Source organism: Pecten maximus, chromosome 3 (assembly GCF_902652985.1).
Source record: "Pecten maximus chromosome 3, xPecMax1.1, whole genome shotgun sequence".
Taxonomy (NCBI): domain Eukaryota; kingdom Metazoa; phylum Mollusca; class Bivalvia; order Pectinida; family Pectinidae; genus Pecten; species Pecten maximus.
This window is the reverse complement of record NC_047017.1, coordinates 32806593-32822030: the sequence shown is the minus strand read 5'-3', so window position 1 is coordinate 32822030 and position 15438 is coordinate 32806593. Positions and strand designations below refer to the sequence as shown.

At 34.0% G+C, this 15438-nt stretch overlaps 1 protein-coding gene across 1 annotated transcript in view; it reads right to left on the bottom strand.

Annotated features, from left to right (window-relative positions):
- Positions 1-9660, bottom strand: part of LOC117323946 — a 63261-nt gene extending 53601 nt beyond the window's left edge. The window contains exon 1 of the mRNA XM_033879486.1: positions 9552-9660. The gene's annotated coding sequence lies outside the window, so the exon portion shown is untranslated. The remainder of the gene's footprint in view (positions 1-9551) is intronic.
- Positions 9661-15438: the final 5778 nt, after the last annotated feature.

The window sequence follows — 15438 nt, the reverse complement described above, 5'->3', positions numbered from 1 at the left end:
TACATCTATTGATTAAAGATGTAACCTATGGCTAATCTCGTAGGCCAGGGATTGATCATAACTTCTCGATAACAATACATATGTAGATAGGGTGAACACAACAATGGCGGTATCGACCGTGACTATATTTTATACCCTTCAGACAAAATATGCATTCTTACTTGTAACACTAGAAGATGATTCACAATATTTATACCTGTGCACACTGTACTTGTGACACTAGAAGATGACAGACAATATTCGCACCTGTGCACACGTATACCTGTAACACTAGGAAATGATAGACAATGTGTGTTCCCGATAATGTTGTATCTTGGTTTTTTATTATCTAGTAATACATGCAATTGATAAAAATATTAAAACCTAGTCTCAATAGGCCATAGTAAAGTTTGCGCTAATTTGTATGCTTGATAGTGAATGCATGCACATGGTGACGTCCCATCATCTATAACGTCATTGATATGTTCTTTGAGAATTTATTTTTTTAAGCCAGCAAGGATGGAAAACAGCAAGTAAGTTGGTCGTTAAACTTTCTTGTCTTTTCCTATATCTATATAGTATATTTGGTATTACTGAAGATACTGCTAGATATTCTGTTTATTATATTTTATTGTAAAATATACCACGGCAGCTCAATCTCTTTCCTAGAATTCATTGCGGTCCCCTGACAACGGCTCACAAACGTACTCCAAACAGTAAAGTTATGTATTCTATCTTGCATTATGACGTCATATAATATGACGGAGAGCTAAATGCAACTCTTAATTTTCACAATCGTCGTTTGTAAACAGCGTTCTGATTGGTCAAATCAGAAAAAAGGTGATATTGAAAAATATTACTTTCATAGAATGAAAAGTTTTCGATATTTCACAGGGAAAAATGTAATAATGTTGTTTTCATTATTCGTCAACCATACACATATATCTGGTGGTTTTAGGGCTGAGAAATTTTGGCACTTCATGTGACGGTATTTCTTTTTATCCCGAAACTGGTATCCGCATTGGCAGAATAGACCCACCACATTTACAGCGAATACATAGCCAGTAAGTTACAAAACAATGTTCATTTTGGTGCCAGACTTAGGGAAGCCGAAATGACGAAGCTTTGTCGGGTACCAAGAGAATCTTTGTATTGCAGCATACATGCCGTGTATTCTCGTTATCCTGTAAACAATTTTCTAGAAGATGACGACATTCAAAATTAACAAGTTTTTATTTGTTTACTTTCCTTGGTTACGAGTGATACACTTGTGTGTGTATTTACCACAACAAAACTATAAATGCGCAATGGCGAAATAGTTCAAGGCTTTTTATGTGAATCAGAGTTCAATTTCCCTTAAACATTTATGAAAATACAGCACAAATACAAATTATTTCCGAAAAAAAATGGTTCCTTTAGACAATCTGTGACTCCTCAATACAATTGTGGGCTACAATAACTCTTTTTACTTTGATTCATTTGAACTTATTATATTTATTAGATATGCCATTTCTTTATACGATATCTTTGATGTAAAAAGTTATTTATATAAAGTTGATGAGATATCTTATATATTTGATATGATACCATACAATGTATATTATATCTTGGGTATTTCGTAACATATATAATATATCTCCTTGACTCTTCATTTAAGATAATTTATTTATCATATCAGATATCTTATCAACTTTACAAGATATCTCAATTAGTTTTATATTGTATAATATATTCTATTTGTACATTACCTGATAAAACGAGCATGTGTATAACGACAGCAAAGGACACCACTGCTTTAGGTTATCCTGAACCGTTAAAATGACGGAAAATACCTCATCCTTGGTCTACTCCTTAATGTCGTTCTAGATAGTTCCAGAAACAAACTATATCGATAAAATCATAGGTCTTCCGTAACCTCAACAGGCTTTCTAGCTCGTTATGTCTTATATTTACCTAGCAGTTATTTCTACCGCTGATACAATACGACGGAAATGCTATTTATAGAATCGAGGTTTTCTCTGGATTGTTTATAGAAATTTGCCCCCACTGACTGTTACAGTTGAGTGTAGACTAAAGGTTACACCCAAGTGCACTCCGAGTGCACTCCATTTGGACTTGGAGTGCACTCCGTTTGGACTCCAGGTAAACTTGGAGTGCACTCCAAGTGGACTCCGAGTCTACCTGGAGTCCTATAAGACACCATGCCTATACCCCAGTTCTATAATCAGACTACATGTGTATATCATATATACATGTATTAATACTTTGATGCTTTTAATATAATTTACATATAAATAAATAGATTTTTACAAATTACTTTTGTTCTCTTAATATTACTATTAACATTTGTTAATCTACTCGGAATATTTATTTTATTGTTAATACATGGTAATAATGCCTACATGTTAAATTTATATTTATTAAGATCCATAAAAGACGGTTAAACAATTTATGCTATAATCAGGTTTCTATGAAAGTTAAATTAATTGCTTATTATTTCATATTTTATTAAGATGTAAGTGAATTGTATTTCATTCTGTTAAGGAATTGAAAATTATTTAATTAGAATATTTATTACTGTACATATATCATGACTTTAAAGGAAGTTTAGATAATGTGTCTATATTATGTTATTGATTATTCAAAATATTTAAAGTTTACAGTATTTAATGAATTATGTGTTTTTTTAATAAGACATTCTCTACATATATGTACTCAGTTCAGGCAAGTAATTATAAAATAAACATAATCATTTTAGTTTATATAGGTTATATATTTAAATGTATCATTAGAAAAATATACATTTACAACTGTACATATTTATGAGCATTACCTGGTTAAATTAATGTTCTTACATAATGTAAACACAAGTATGTAGTTCTGGACTACCCATAATGAATGACAGTATCTGTTTAATTGCTATTATTATTGGTCATGCATGACTAACTCTGGCCTGACACACCTGAGACCTGTGCCAGGTGAGTTTTAGGAGCCAGCTACAGGTACTGTCCTGGGTTCACAGAAATACCTATGTCAATTTTGTCACTGTTAGCCATGGCTTCAAATGATGAAGCTTTGCAAAGCAGGGTGTGTTATAACCTCAGGCCAATTAACAGAACAGTAAGATTATCTCCTGACTTGAAGGAAAGGATTGTAGCTCTCCATCTGAGAGGCCTTAATCAGACCAAAATTACATGTATAAATGAAATACCAGTGTAATTAAGGTCGAAGTGTAACGATAAGCTGTAAAACCATTAACAAATTGGTTAACAGGTTTAAGAAGACCAACTCTATTGAAATGAAGTCATTCTATACTGAAATTAGAAAGTAAAAATAAGCTGTTTCTTATTACATTGTAACCTGTCTAAACCGTAAGTCATTGAGACCAAACGTATTGGCCGGTTTCTGCAGGTGTCCGGTATGTAGAGGTACAATGTTGAATGATATAAGTTCAGAAAAAATTAATGCAAATCAAATTAAGAAATGATCCAGTTCTTATCTTGTTATATTCAAAAATATAAAGACATTGCTTTAAAAAATTAATTGTAAAGAAAGAGATTAAAGTAAAAAAAAAAAAAAAATTCAGTGTAATTCCAAATGGTATAATGAATGTAAATTCACCATTTCCCAAAACCAACCTATAGCCTTATACCCGTAATTAGTACACATTGTTCTCGTCCTTGGAAATAAGATTATAGAGCCTGAGGTACAATTTGCCTCAGGGCAGTTGGACACGGCAACCTATGTACCATTTATTTACCTGTAAAACTGACCTGTTGGAACTACATCGTTTTCTATTCCCATTCAGTCAATATTTATCATGATATGTGTCACTCATACATTTTATGTAACAGATACAGGTCATGAATGTACAATGGTTGTTCAAGCCAATTATAAAATCATAAATTTAAATGTTCAAACTTTAAAAAAAAAAATGACATAAGGCCAGCTGCAGTTGGTGTATGGAATGTTTGATAAGTATTTACTTAACTCAAACATGAGAATTATATTAATCTATGTTGATTTACATATTGACTTCTAATACTCTATACATACTTCCATTATAATATCAAAGACATAAAGTAATAGTACCAGTTTGAATTTCTTTTTATTTCAAATATTTTTTTTATAATGACTTATAACTGTTTTGATAATACTGTAATAGGAATGGACAATCATATCATTTCAAAAGTGTCAGATATCGACAGTCACAAGTCTGTACCTATATTCTATATGACCTTGGTATAGGTCAGTCTGAGTTTCCTCTAGCCCTGACACCATACCAGACATGGTGTCGGGGCCAGAGGAAACTCGGGCTAGGTAAAGGTAAGGTGTGATGTCCAGTTTCCATCTAACAATTAAGGGGGTCTTTATCTAGTTAGATGACCATGTGTACACCTGTCCAGATCTTCACACCTTATAAGGTAAACTTGGAGGAAGGGGTCATTATTGGGGTCAGTGTAAGTCTGTCTTTTCTCCACACCCCTGTAATCATGATATACAGGTAAATATTGACCTGGAAGTTGGGGAGGGGGGATGGAGATTGTATCTTATATAACTGCTAAAAGAACTCTATTTATGACCAGGATTTAATGAGGCAGGTATAACATAACAAAACTAAGTTGGTTTACCAAATTGAAATGTAAGTTTGATCTTAAAGTTTAAACTGTAAATCAATATTATACATTGGATCCGGAATATGCTATCAAGGTGATAAAAAAAAAATCTTTTGTATTGTATGTTAAGATAAATTTAAACTGTTGGAAGAAAAGTATTTGAAATATTAAAAACAGTAGTACTTCGAGTACAAGATATTTCCAGTACACAATCAAACTCTACATTTTGAGAGACCACAAACAGCTTGCCAAATATGTTTTGTTTATTACCAATTTCTATTAATTTACGTGGCTTGTTAAAACTCTTCAAATCAAAGGAATGCTATCATACATTTTTCAACGAAGTGCCAGATCTATTAATTTTATATAAAGTTTACTAATAGAAAAAATCTATTATATTAGATATTGTTAGTTAACCAACTAAAAATAATAAGATGATATATACAAAGATAAAACAGTAACACATATCTTATTGTTACATGTTTAAGGAGTCAAAATGTATAAGAGTATACATCTATCTATCAATATTATGTATATTTATGTACTTGGTTACAGGTACATGTGATACATGTGGACCCAGGTAGGATTGGGGCCTGATAGGACTCCAGGTAAACTTGGAGTGCACTCCGAGTGCACTCCAAGTTTACCTGGAGTCCAAACGGAGTGCACTCCAAGTCCAAACGGAGTGCACTCGGAGTGCACTTTGTGTAACCTTTAGTCTACACTCAACTGTATGTGTTTATAAATAGAAACAGCGGATATACATTATATACGTATGTAGAATGAATTATCATGTCCATTAGTCATTTGTCAATAAAGAAATTGTGTCGTATTGTTGAATTTCACATCCGGGGGTTACATCTATTGATTAAAGATGTAACCTATGGCTAATCTCGTAGGCCAGGGATTGATCATAACTTCTCGATAACAATACATATGTAGATAGGGTGAACACAGCAATGGCGGTATCGACTGTGACTATTTTACACCCTTCAGACAAAAAATGTATTCTTACTTGTAACACTAGAAGATGATTCACAATATTTATACCTGTGCACACTGTACTTGTAACACTAGAAGATGATTCACAATATTTATACCGGTGCACACGTATACTTGTAACACTAGGAAATGATAGACAATGTGTGTTCCTGAAAATGTTGCATATTGGTTTTATTATCTAGTAATACATGCAATTGATATAAATATTAAAACCTAGTCTCAATAGGCCATAGTAAAGTTTGCGCTATTTTGTATGCTTGATAGGTGAACGCATGCACATGGTGACGTCGCATTTGAGTATTTATTATTTTTTAAGCCAGTAAGGAGGGAAAACAACAAGTAAGTTGGTCGTTGAACTTTCTTGTCTTTTCCTGTATCTATATAGTATCTAAACTAGGTTCGTCGTGAACAGCAACTTAAAATACATACAGGATATCTAAGAGTGTCTTCAGTAATATCAACTATATTTCACAATCACGAGTGCGGCTAATATTTTGATATTTTACACGAGTGCGTAGCACGAGTGAAACACGTCAAAATATTAGCTATACGAATTAGATATATTTGGTATTACTGAAGATACTGCTAGATATTCTGTTTATTATATTTTATAGTAAAATGTACCACGGCAGCTCAATCTCTTTCCTAGAATTCATTGCGGTCCCCTGACAACGGCTCACAAACGTACTCCAAACAGTAAAGTTATGTATTCTATCTTGCATTATGACGTCATATAATATGACGGAGAGCTATATGTAAATCTTAATTTTCACAATCGTCGTTTATAAACAGCGTTCTGATTGGTCAAATCAGAAAAAAAGGTGATATTGAAAAATATTACTTTCATAGAATGAATAGTTTTCGATATTTCACAGGGGAAAATGTAATAATGTTGTTTTCATTATTTGTCAACCATACATATTTATTTGGTGGTCTAGGGCTGAGAAATTTTGGCACTTCATGTGACGGGGTATTTCTTTTTATTCCGCAACTGGTATTCGCATTGGCAGAATAGACCCACCACATTTATAGCGAATACATAGCAAGTAAGTTACAATACAATGTTCATTTTTGTGCCAGACTTAGGAAAGCCGAAATGACGAAGCTTTGTCGGGTACCAAAAGAATCTTTGTATTGCAGCATACGTGCCGTGTATTCTCATTATCCTGTAAACAATTTTCTAGAAGATGACGACATTCAAAACAAACAAGTTTATATTTGTTTACTTTCCTTGGTTACGAGTGATACACTTGTGTGTGTATTTACCACAACAAAACTATAAATGCGCAATGGCGAAATAGTTTAAGGCTTTTTATGTGAATCAGAGTTCAATTTCCCTTAAACATTTATGAAAATACAGCACAAATACAAATTATTTCCGAAAAAAAAATGGTTCCTTTAGACAATCTGTGACTCCTCAATACAATTGTGGGCTACAATAACTCTTTTTACTTTGATTCATTTGAACTTATTATATTTATTAGATATGCCATTTCTTTATACGATATCATTGATGTAAAAAGTTATTTATATAAAGTTGATGAGATATCTTATATATTTGATATGATACCATACAATGTATATTATATCTTGGGTATTTCGTAACATATATAATATATCTCCTTGACTCTTCATTTAAGATAATTTATTTATCATATCAGATATCTTATCAACTTTACAAGATATCTCAATTAGTTTTATATTGTATAATATATTCTATTTGTACATTACCTGATAAAACGAGCATGTGTATAACGACAGCAAAGGACACCACTGCTTCAGGTTATCCTGAACCGTTAAAATGACGGAAAATACCTCATCCTTGGTCTACTCCTTAATGTCGTTCTAGATAGTTCCAGAAACAAACTATATCGATAAAATCATAGGTCTTCCCACTGACTGTTATGTGTTTATAAATAGAAACAGCGGATATACATTATATACGTATGTAGAATGAATTATCATGTCCATTAGTCATTTGTCAATAAAGAAATTGTGTCGTATTGTTGAATTTCACATCCGGGGGTTACATCTATTGATTAAAGATGTAACCTATGGCTAATCTCGTAGGCCAGGGATTGATCATAACTTCTCGATAACAATACATATGTAGATAGGGTGAACACAGCAATGGCGGTATCGACCGTGACTATTTTACACCCTTCAGACAAAAAATGTATTCTTACTTGTAACACTAGAAGATGATTCACAATATTTATACCTGTGCACACTGTACTTGTAACACTAGAAGATGATTCACAATATTTATACCTGTGCACACTGTACTTGTAACACTAGAAGATGATTCACAATATTTATACCGGTGCACACGTATACTTGTAACACTAGGAAATGATAGACAATGTGTGTTCCTGAAAATGTTGCATATTGGTTTTATTATCTAGTAATACATGCAATTGATATAAATATTAAAACCTAGTCTCAATAGGCCATAGTAAAGTTTGCGCTATTTTGTATGCTTGATAGGTGAACGCATGCACATGGTAACGTCGCATTTGAGAATTTTTTTTTTTTAAGCCAGTAAGGAGGGAAAACAACAAGTAAGTTGGTCGTTGAACTTTCTTGTCTTTTCCTGTATCTATATAGTATCTAAACTAGGTTCGTCGTGAACAGCAACTTAAAATACATACAGGATATCTAAGAGTGTCTTCAGTAATATCAACTATATTTCACAATCACGAGTGCGGCTAATATTTTGATATTTTACACGAGTGCGTAGCACGAGTGAAACACGTCAAAATATTAGCTACACGAATTAGATATATTTGGTATTACTGAAGATACTGCTAGATATTCTGTTTATTATATTTTATAGTAAAATGTACCACGGCAGCTCAATCTCTTTCCTAGAATTCATTGCGGTCCCCTGACAACGGCTCACAAACGTACTCCAAACAGTAAAGTTATGTATTCTATCTTGCATTATGACGTCATATAATATGACGGAGAGCTATATGTAAATCTTAATTTTCACAATCGTCGTTTATAAACAGCGTTCTGATTGGTCAAATCAGAAAAAAAGGTGATATTGAAAAATATTACTTTCATAGAATGAATAGTTTTCGATATTTCACAGGGGAAAATGTAATAATGTTGTTTTCATTATTTGTCAACCATACATATTTATTTGGTGGTTCTAGGGCTGAGAAATTTTGGCACTTCATGTGACGGGGTATTTCTTTTTATTCCGCAACTGGTATTCGCATTGGCAGAATAGACCCACCACATTTATAGCGAATACATAGCAAGTAAGTTACAATACAATGTTCATTTTTGTGCCAGACTTAGGAAAGCCGAAATGACGAAGCTTTGTCGGGTACCAAAAGAATCTTTGTATTGCAGCATACGTGCCGTGTATTCTCGTTATCCTGTAAACAATTTTCTAGAAGATGACGACATTCAAAGCAAACAAGTTTATATTTGTTTACTTTCCTTGGTTACGAGTGATACACTTGTGTGTGTATTTACCACAACAAAACTATAAATGCGCCATTGCGAAATAGTTCAAGGCTTTTTATGTGAATCAGAGTTCAATTTCCCTTAAACATTTATGAAAATACAGCACAAATACAAATTATTTCCGAAAAAAAAATGGTTCCTTTAGACAATCAGTGACTCGTCAATACAACTGTGGGCTACAATAACTCTTTTTACTTTGATTCATTTAAACTTATTATATTTATTAGATATGGCATTTCTTTATACGATATCCTCCATGTAAAAAGGTATTTATATAAAGTTCATGAGATATCTTATATATTTGATATGATACCATACAATGTATATTATATCGTGGATATTTTGTAACATATATAATATATCTCCTTGACTCTTCATTTAAGATAATTTATTTATCATATCAGATATCTTATAAACTTTACAAGATATCTCAATTAGTTTTATATTGTATAATATATTCTATTTGTACATTACCTGATAAAAACGAGCATGTGTATAACGACAGCAAAGGACACCACTGCTTCAGGTTATCCTGAACCGTTAAAATGACGGAAAATACCTTATCCTCGGTCTGTTCAAATTAAACACTCCTTAATGTCGTTCTAGATAGTTCCAGTAACAAACTATATCGATAAAATCATAGGTCTTCCCACTGACTGTTATGTGTTTATAAATAGAAACAGCGGATATACATTATATACGTATGTAGAATGAATTATCATGTCCATTAGTCATTTGTCAATAAAGAAATTGTGTCGTATTGTTGTATTTCACATCTGGGGGTTACATCTATTGATTAAAGATGTAACCTATGGCTAATCTCGTAGGCCAGGGATTGATCATAACTTCTCGATAACAATACATATGTAGATAGGGTGAACACAGCAATGGCGGTATCGACCGTGACTATTTTACACCCTTCAGACAAAAAATGTATTCTTACTTGTAACACTAGAAGATGATTCACAATATTTATACCTGTGCACACTGTACTTGTAACACTAGAAGATGATTCACAATATTTATACCTGTGCACACTGTACTTGTAACACTAGAAGATGATTCACAATATTTATACCGGTGCACACGTATACTTGTAACACTAGGAAATGATAGACAATGTGTGTTCCTGAAAATGTTGCATATTGGTTTTATTATCTAGTAATACATGCAATTGATATAAATATTAAAACCTAGTCTCAATAGGCCATAGTAAAGTTTGCGCTATTTTGTATGCTTGATAGGTGAACGCATGCACATGGTAACGTCGCATTTGAGAATTTTTTTTTTTTAAGCCAGTAAGGATGGAAAACAGCAAGTAAGTTGGTCGTTAAACTTTTTTGTCTTTTCCTATATCTATATAGTATCTAAACTAGGTTCGTCGTGAACAGCAACTTAAAATACATACAGGATATCTAAGAGTGTCTTCAGTAATATCAACTATATTTCACAATCACGAGTGCGGCTAATATTTTGATATTTTACACGAGTGCGTAGCACGAGTGAAACACGTCAAAATATTAGCTACACGAATTAGATATATTTGGTATTACTGAAGATACTGCTAGATATTCTGTTTATTATATTTTATATTAAAATGTACCACGGCAGCTCAATCTCTTTCCTAGAATTCATTGCGGTCCCCTGACAACGGCTCACAAACGTACTCCAAACAGTAAAGTTATGTATTCTATCTTGCATTATGACGTCATATAATATGACGGAGAGCTATATGTAAATCTTAATTTTCACAATCGCCGTTTATAAACAGCGTTCTGATTGGTCAAATCAGAAAAAAAAGTGATATTGAAAAATATTACTTTCATAGAATGAATAGTTTTCGATATTTCACAGGGGAAAATGTAATAATGTTGTTTTCATTATTTGTCAACCATACATATTTATTTGGTGGTTCTAGGGCTGAGAAATTTTGGCACTTCATGTGACGGGGTATTTCTTTTTATTCCGCAACTGGTATTCGCATTGGCAGAATAGACCCACCACATTTATAGCGAATACATAGCCAGTAAGTTACAATACAATGTTCATTTTTGTGCCAGACTTAGGAAAGCCGAAATGACGAAGCTTTGTCGGGTACCAAAAGAATCTTTGTATTGCAGCAGACGTGCCGTGTATTCTCATTATCCTGTAAACAATTTTCTAGAAGATGACGACATTCAAAACAAACAAGTTTATATTTGTTTACTTTCCTTGGTTACGAGTGATACACTTGTGTGTGTATTTACCACAACAAAACTATAAATCCACCATTGCGAAATAGTTCAAGGCTTTTTATGTGAATCAGAGTTCAATTTCCCTTAAACATTTATGAAAATACAGCACAAATACAAATTATTTCCGAAAAAAAAATGGTTCCTTTAGACAATCTGTGACTCGTCAATACAACTGTGGGCTACAATAACTCTTTTTACTTTGATTCATTTAAACTTATTATATTTATTAGATATGCCATTTCTTTATACGATATCTTTGCTGTAAAAAAGTTATTTATATCAAGTTCATGAGATATCTTATATATTTGATATGATACCATACAATGTATATTATATCTTGGATATTTTGTAACATATATAATATATCTCCTTGAATCTTCATTTAAGATAATTAATTCATCATATCAGATATCTTATAAACTTTACAAGATATCTCAATTAGTTTTATATTGTATAATATATTCTATTTGTACATTACCTGATAAAAAACGATCATGTATAACGACAGCAAAGGACACACATCTTCAGGTTATCCTGAACCGTTAAAATAACGGAAAATGCCTGATCCTCGGTCTGTTCAAATTAAACACTCCTTAATGTCATTCCAGATAACAAACTATATCGATTAAAATCATAGGTCTTCCGTAACCTCACTTAGGCTCTAGACCGTCATGTTAATACAATACATCTGAAAATGCTATTTATAGAATCGAGGTTTTCCCTGGATTGTTAATTGAAGTTCGCACCCGCTGACTGTTACATGTGTATGTGGTTATAAATAGAAACACCGGGTATACATTATACACGTATGTAGAATGAATTATCATGTCCATTAAGCTTCTTTTTCTTCTTTGTGTGTGTGTGTGTGTTTGTGTGTCTGTTGATAGGGGTGGGGGGTGGGTGGGGGGCTCTACTCTATCTTTATGTATGAAACATACATATGTTGCCCAATGTTGGCCGAAATAGGCCGAAATTTGTCAATAAAGAAATTGTGTCGTATTGTTGAATTCCACATCCGGGGGTTACATCTTTTGATTAAAGATGTAACCCATGGATAGCCTCGTAGGCCAGGGATTGGTCATAACTTCTCGATAACAATACATATGTAGATAGGGTGAACACAACAATGGCGGTATCGACCGTGACTATATTTTATACCCTTCAGACAAAATATGCATTCTTACTATTTATACCTGTGCACACTGTACTTGTGACACTAGAAGATGACAGACAATATTCGCACCTGTGCACACGTATAATTGTAACACTAGGAAATGATAGACAATGTGTGTTCCTGATAATGTTGTATATTGGTTTTTATTATCTAGTAATACATGCAATTGATAAAAATATTAAAACCTAGTCTCAATAGGCCATAGTAAAGTTTGCGCTATTTTGTATGCTTGATAGTGAACGCATGCACATGGTGACGTCGCATCATCTATAACGTCATTGATATGTTCTTTGAGAATTTATTTTTTTAAGCCAGCAAGGAGGGAAAACAGCAAGTAAGTTGGTCGTTAAACTTTTTTGTCTTTTCCTATATCTATATAGTATCTAAACTAGGTTCGTCGTGAACAGCAACTTAAAATACATACAGGATATCTTACAGTGCCTTCAGTAATACCAACTATACTTCAAAACCACGAGTGTGGCTAATATTTTGATATTTTTCACGATTGCGTAGCACGAGTAAAACACGTCAAAATATTAGCTACACGAGTTAGATATATTTGGTATTACTGAAGATACTGCTAGATATTCTGTTTATTATATTTTATAGTAAAATATACCAAGGCAGCTCAATCTCTTTCCTAGAATTCATTGCGGTCCCCTGACAACGGCTCACAAACGTACTCCAAACAGTAAAGTTATGTATTCTATCTTGCATTATGACGTCATATAATATGACGGAGAGCTAAATGCAAATCTTAATTTTCACAATCGTCGTTTGTAAACAGCGTTCTGATTGGTCAAAACAGAAAAAAGGTGATATTGAAAAATATTACTTTGATAGAATGAATAGTTTTCGATATTTTACCGAGAAAAATGTAATAATGTTGTTTTCATTATTCGTCAACCATACATATGTATCTGGTGGCTCTAGGGCTGAGAAATTTTGGCACTTCATGTGACGGTATTTCTTTTTATCCCGAAACTGGTATCCGCATTGGCAAAATATACCCAACACATTTATAGCGAATACATAGCCAGTAAGTTACAATACAATGTTCATTTTTGTGCCAGACTTAGGAAAGCCGAAATTTCGAAGCTGTGCCGGGTACCAAAAGAATCTTTGTATTGCAGCACACATGCCGTGTATTCTCGTTATTCTGTAAACAATTTTCTAGAAGATTACGACATTCAAAACAAACAAGTTTCCGTTTTGTTTACCTTCCTTGGTTACGAGTGACCCCGCGTCAAGTGCAATGCTACATCGCACAGGAAAATGTGCATTCAATGATACACTTATGTGTGTATTTACTTCCACAAAATTATTAATGCGCCATGGCGAAATAGTTCAAGGATTTTTATGTATATCGGAGTTCAATTTCACTTAAACATTACTTTAAACTTACAGCACAAATACAAATTATTTTCAAAAAAAAACCAACAAATTCATGTTTTGCGATTACGACTTATCATCTATTCGCATTTGTTTACCTTAACGTTACACATTCAGGCCAACGTTCAGGTTCAAGTTGAAAGTAGTCCCGTCAGTTGTGGAACAAATTATCGTGAATCGCATTGACGTAAAAAAAAAAAAAAGCAATCCTTTTGACGGATACAGCATAGGATTTATCCGTCAGTAGTATTCGGTCATTTTGTGGCAGTTGCAGGATAAATAGTTTTGCTGTATTCGTATTAGTGACTGAAAGCAGCAATATTTAATAATCTTAACACGTGCGTCAATTCTACTGACCGTTCAAATATCCCTTCCTAGGTCTCTGGTGTGTCGTATGTGACGTCACAGGCAGCGAGAAGTATTCAGTCATGAGGGGATCTCGTCATTTTCTAACAATAAAACGAGGAATGAAACCGCATATATACTGAAACGAAAAAGAAACGCAACTTCAAATTGTAGGTTTAATAAAATAATACTTGTGAGCATTATGTTTAAATTTCATATGTAATAGTTAATATTGAATATTGATGTAACATCCTTTAAATGTTTAGAGATTTTTAAGAACAGGTCACTTTGCTAGAAGGTCATGATTGGTAGTACCCTACGTGAATCCAAGTTGAAATGGCAGCAGTTTTGAAACCGTGCCCTAATATCGTGTGTGTCCTCCTCGAACAGTTATCACATCTCTAATTCTTTGTTGCATTGAGTTCATCAGGGCATTGACTTTCCGTATTGGAATGTTATTCCATTCTTGGACGAGTGCATTTGCTAACTGAGGGAGGGTATTTGGGGGGTTACGGCGATTTCGAATTCTTCTGTCTAATTCATCCCACAAATGCTCGATTGGGGACAGGTCGGGGCTATATGGAGGCCAATCTATAGGAACAATGTTCTGTGTCGCAAGAAAGTCTCTACAGACTCTTGCAACGTGTGGTCTCGCGTTATCTTGCTGAAAGGTTAGATGATGCTGCCTAACAAACGGCACAACATGGGGCCTAAGGATCTCATCCCGATAGCGTACGGCCGTTAAATTCCCATTGACTATCACCAAAGGCGTCTTCAAACCATGGGAGATTCCCGCCCAAACCATAACTGATCCACCCCCAAATCGGTCGTGTTCCAAAACACAGGCGTCAGCAAAACGTTCGCCTCGACGCCGGTACACACGTTGACGGCCATCTGCTCGAAATAACGTGAATCGAGATTCATCGGTGAAGAGCATAGACCTCCAACGTCTCATAGGAAAACGTCTGGGCATATGTGCCGTTGCCCATTGCATACGACGTGCTCGACGTTGCGGTGTTAGTGGTAAACCAACGTACTGTCGCCTTGCACGCAAATTAGCCTCACGCAGTCTGTTGATCACTGTTTGGGGATGAATTCGACGGTTATGATTACCAATCGTATTCCTTGCCGTTTCAGCGGCCGTTAATCCCCTGTTACGCAGGTGTGCCAACCTAAGAACCCGGTCTTGACGTCGCGACGTTACGCGTGGACGTCC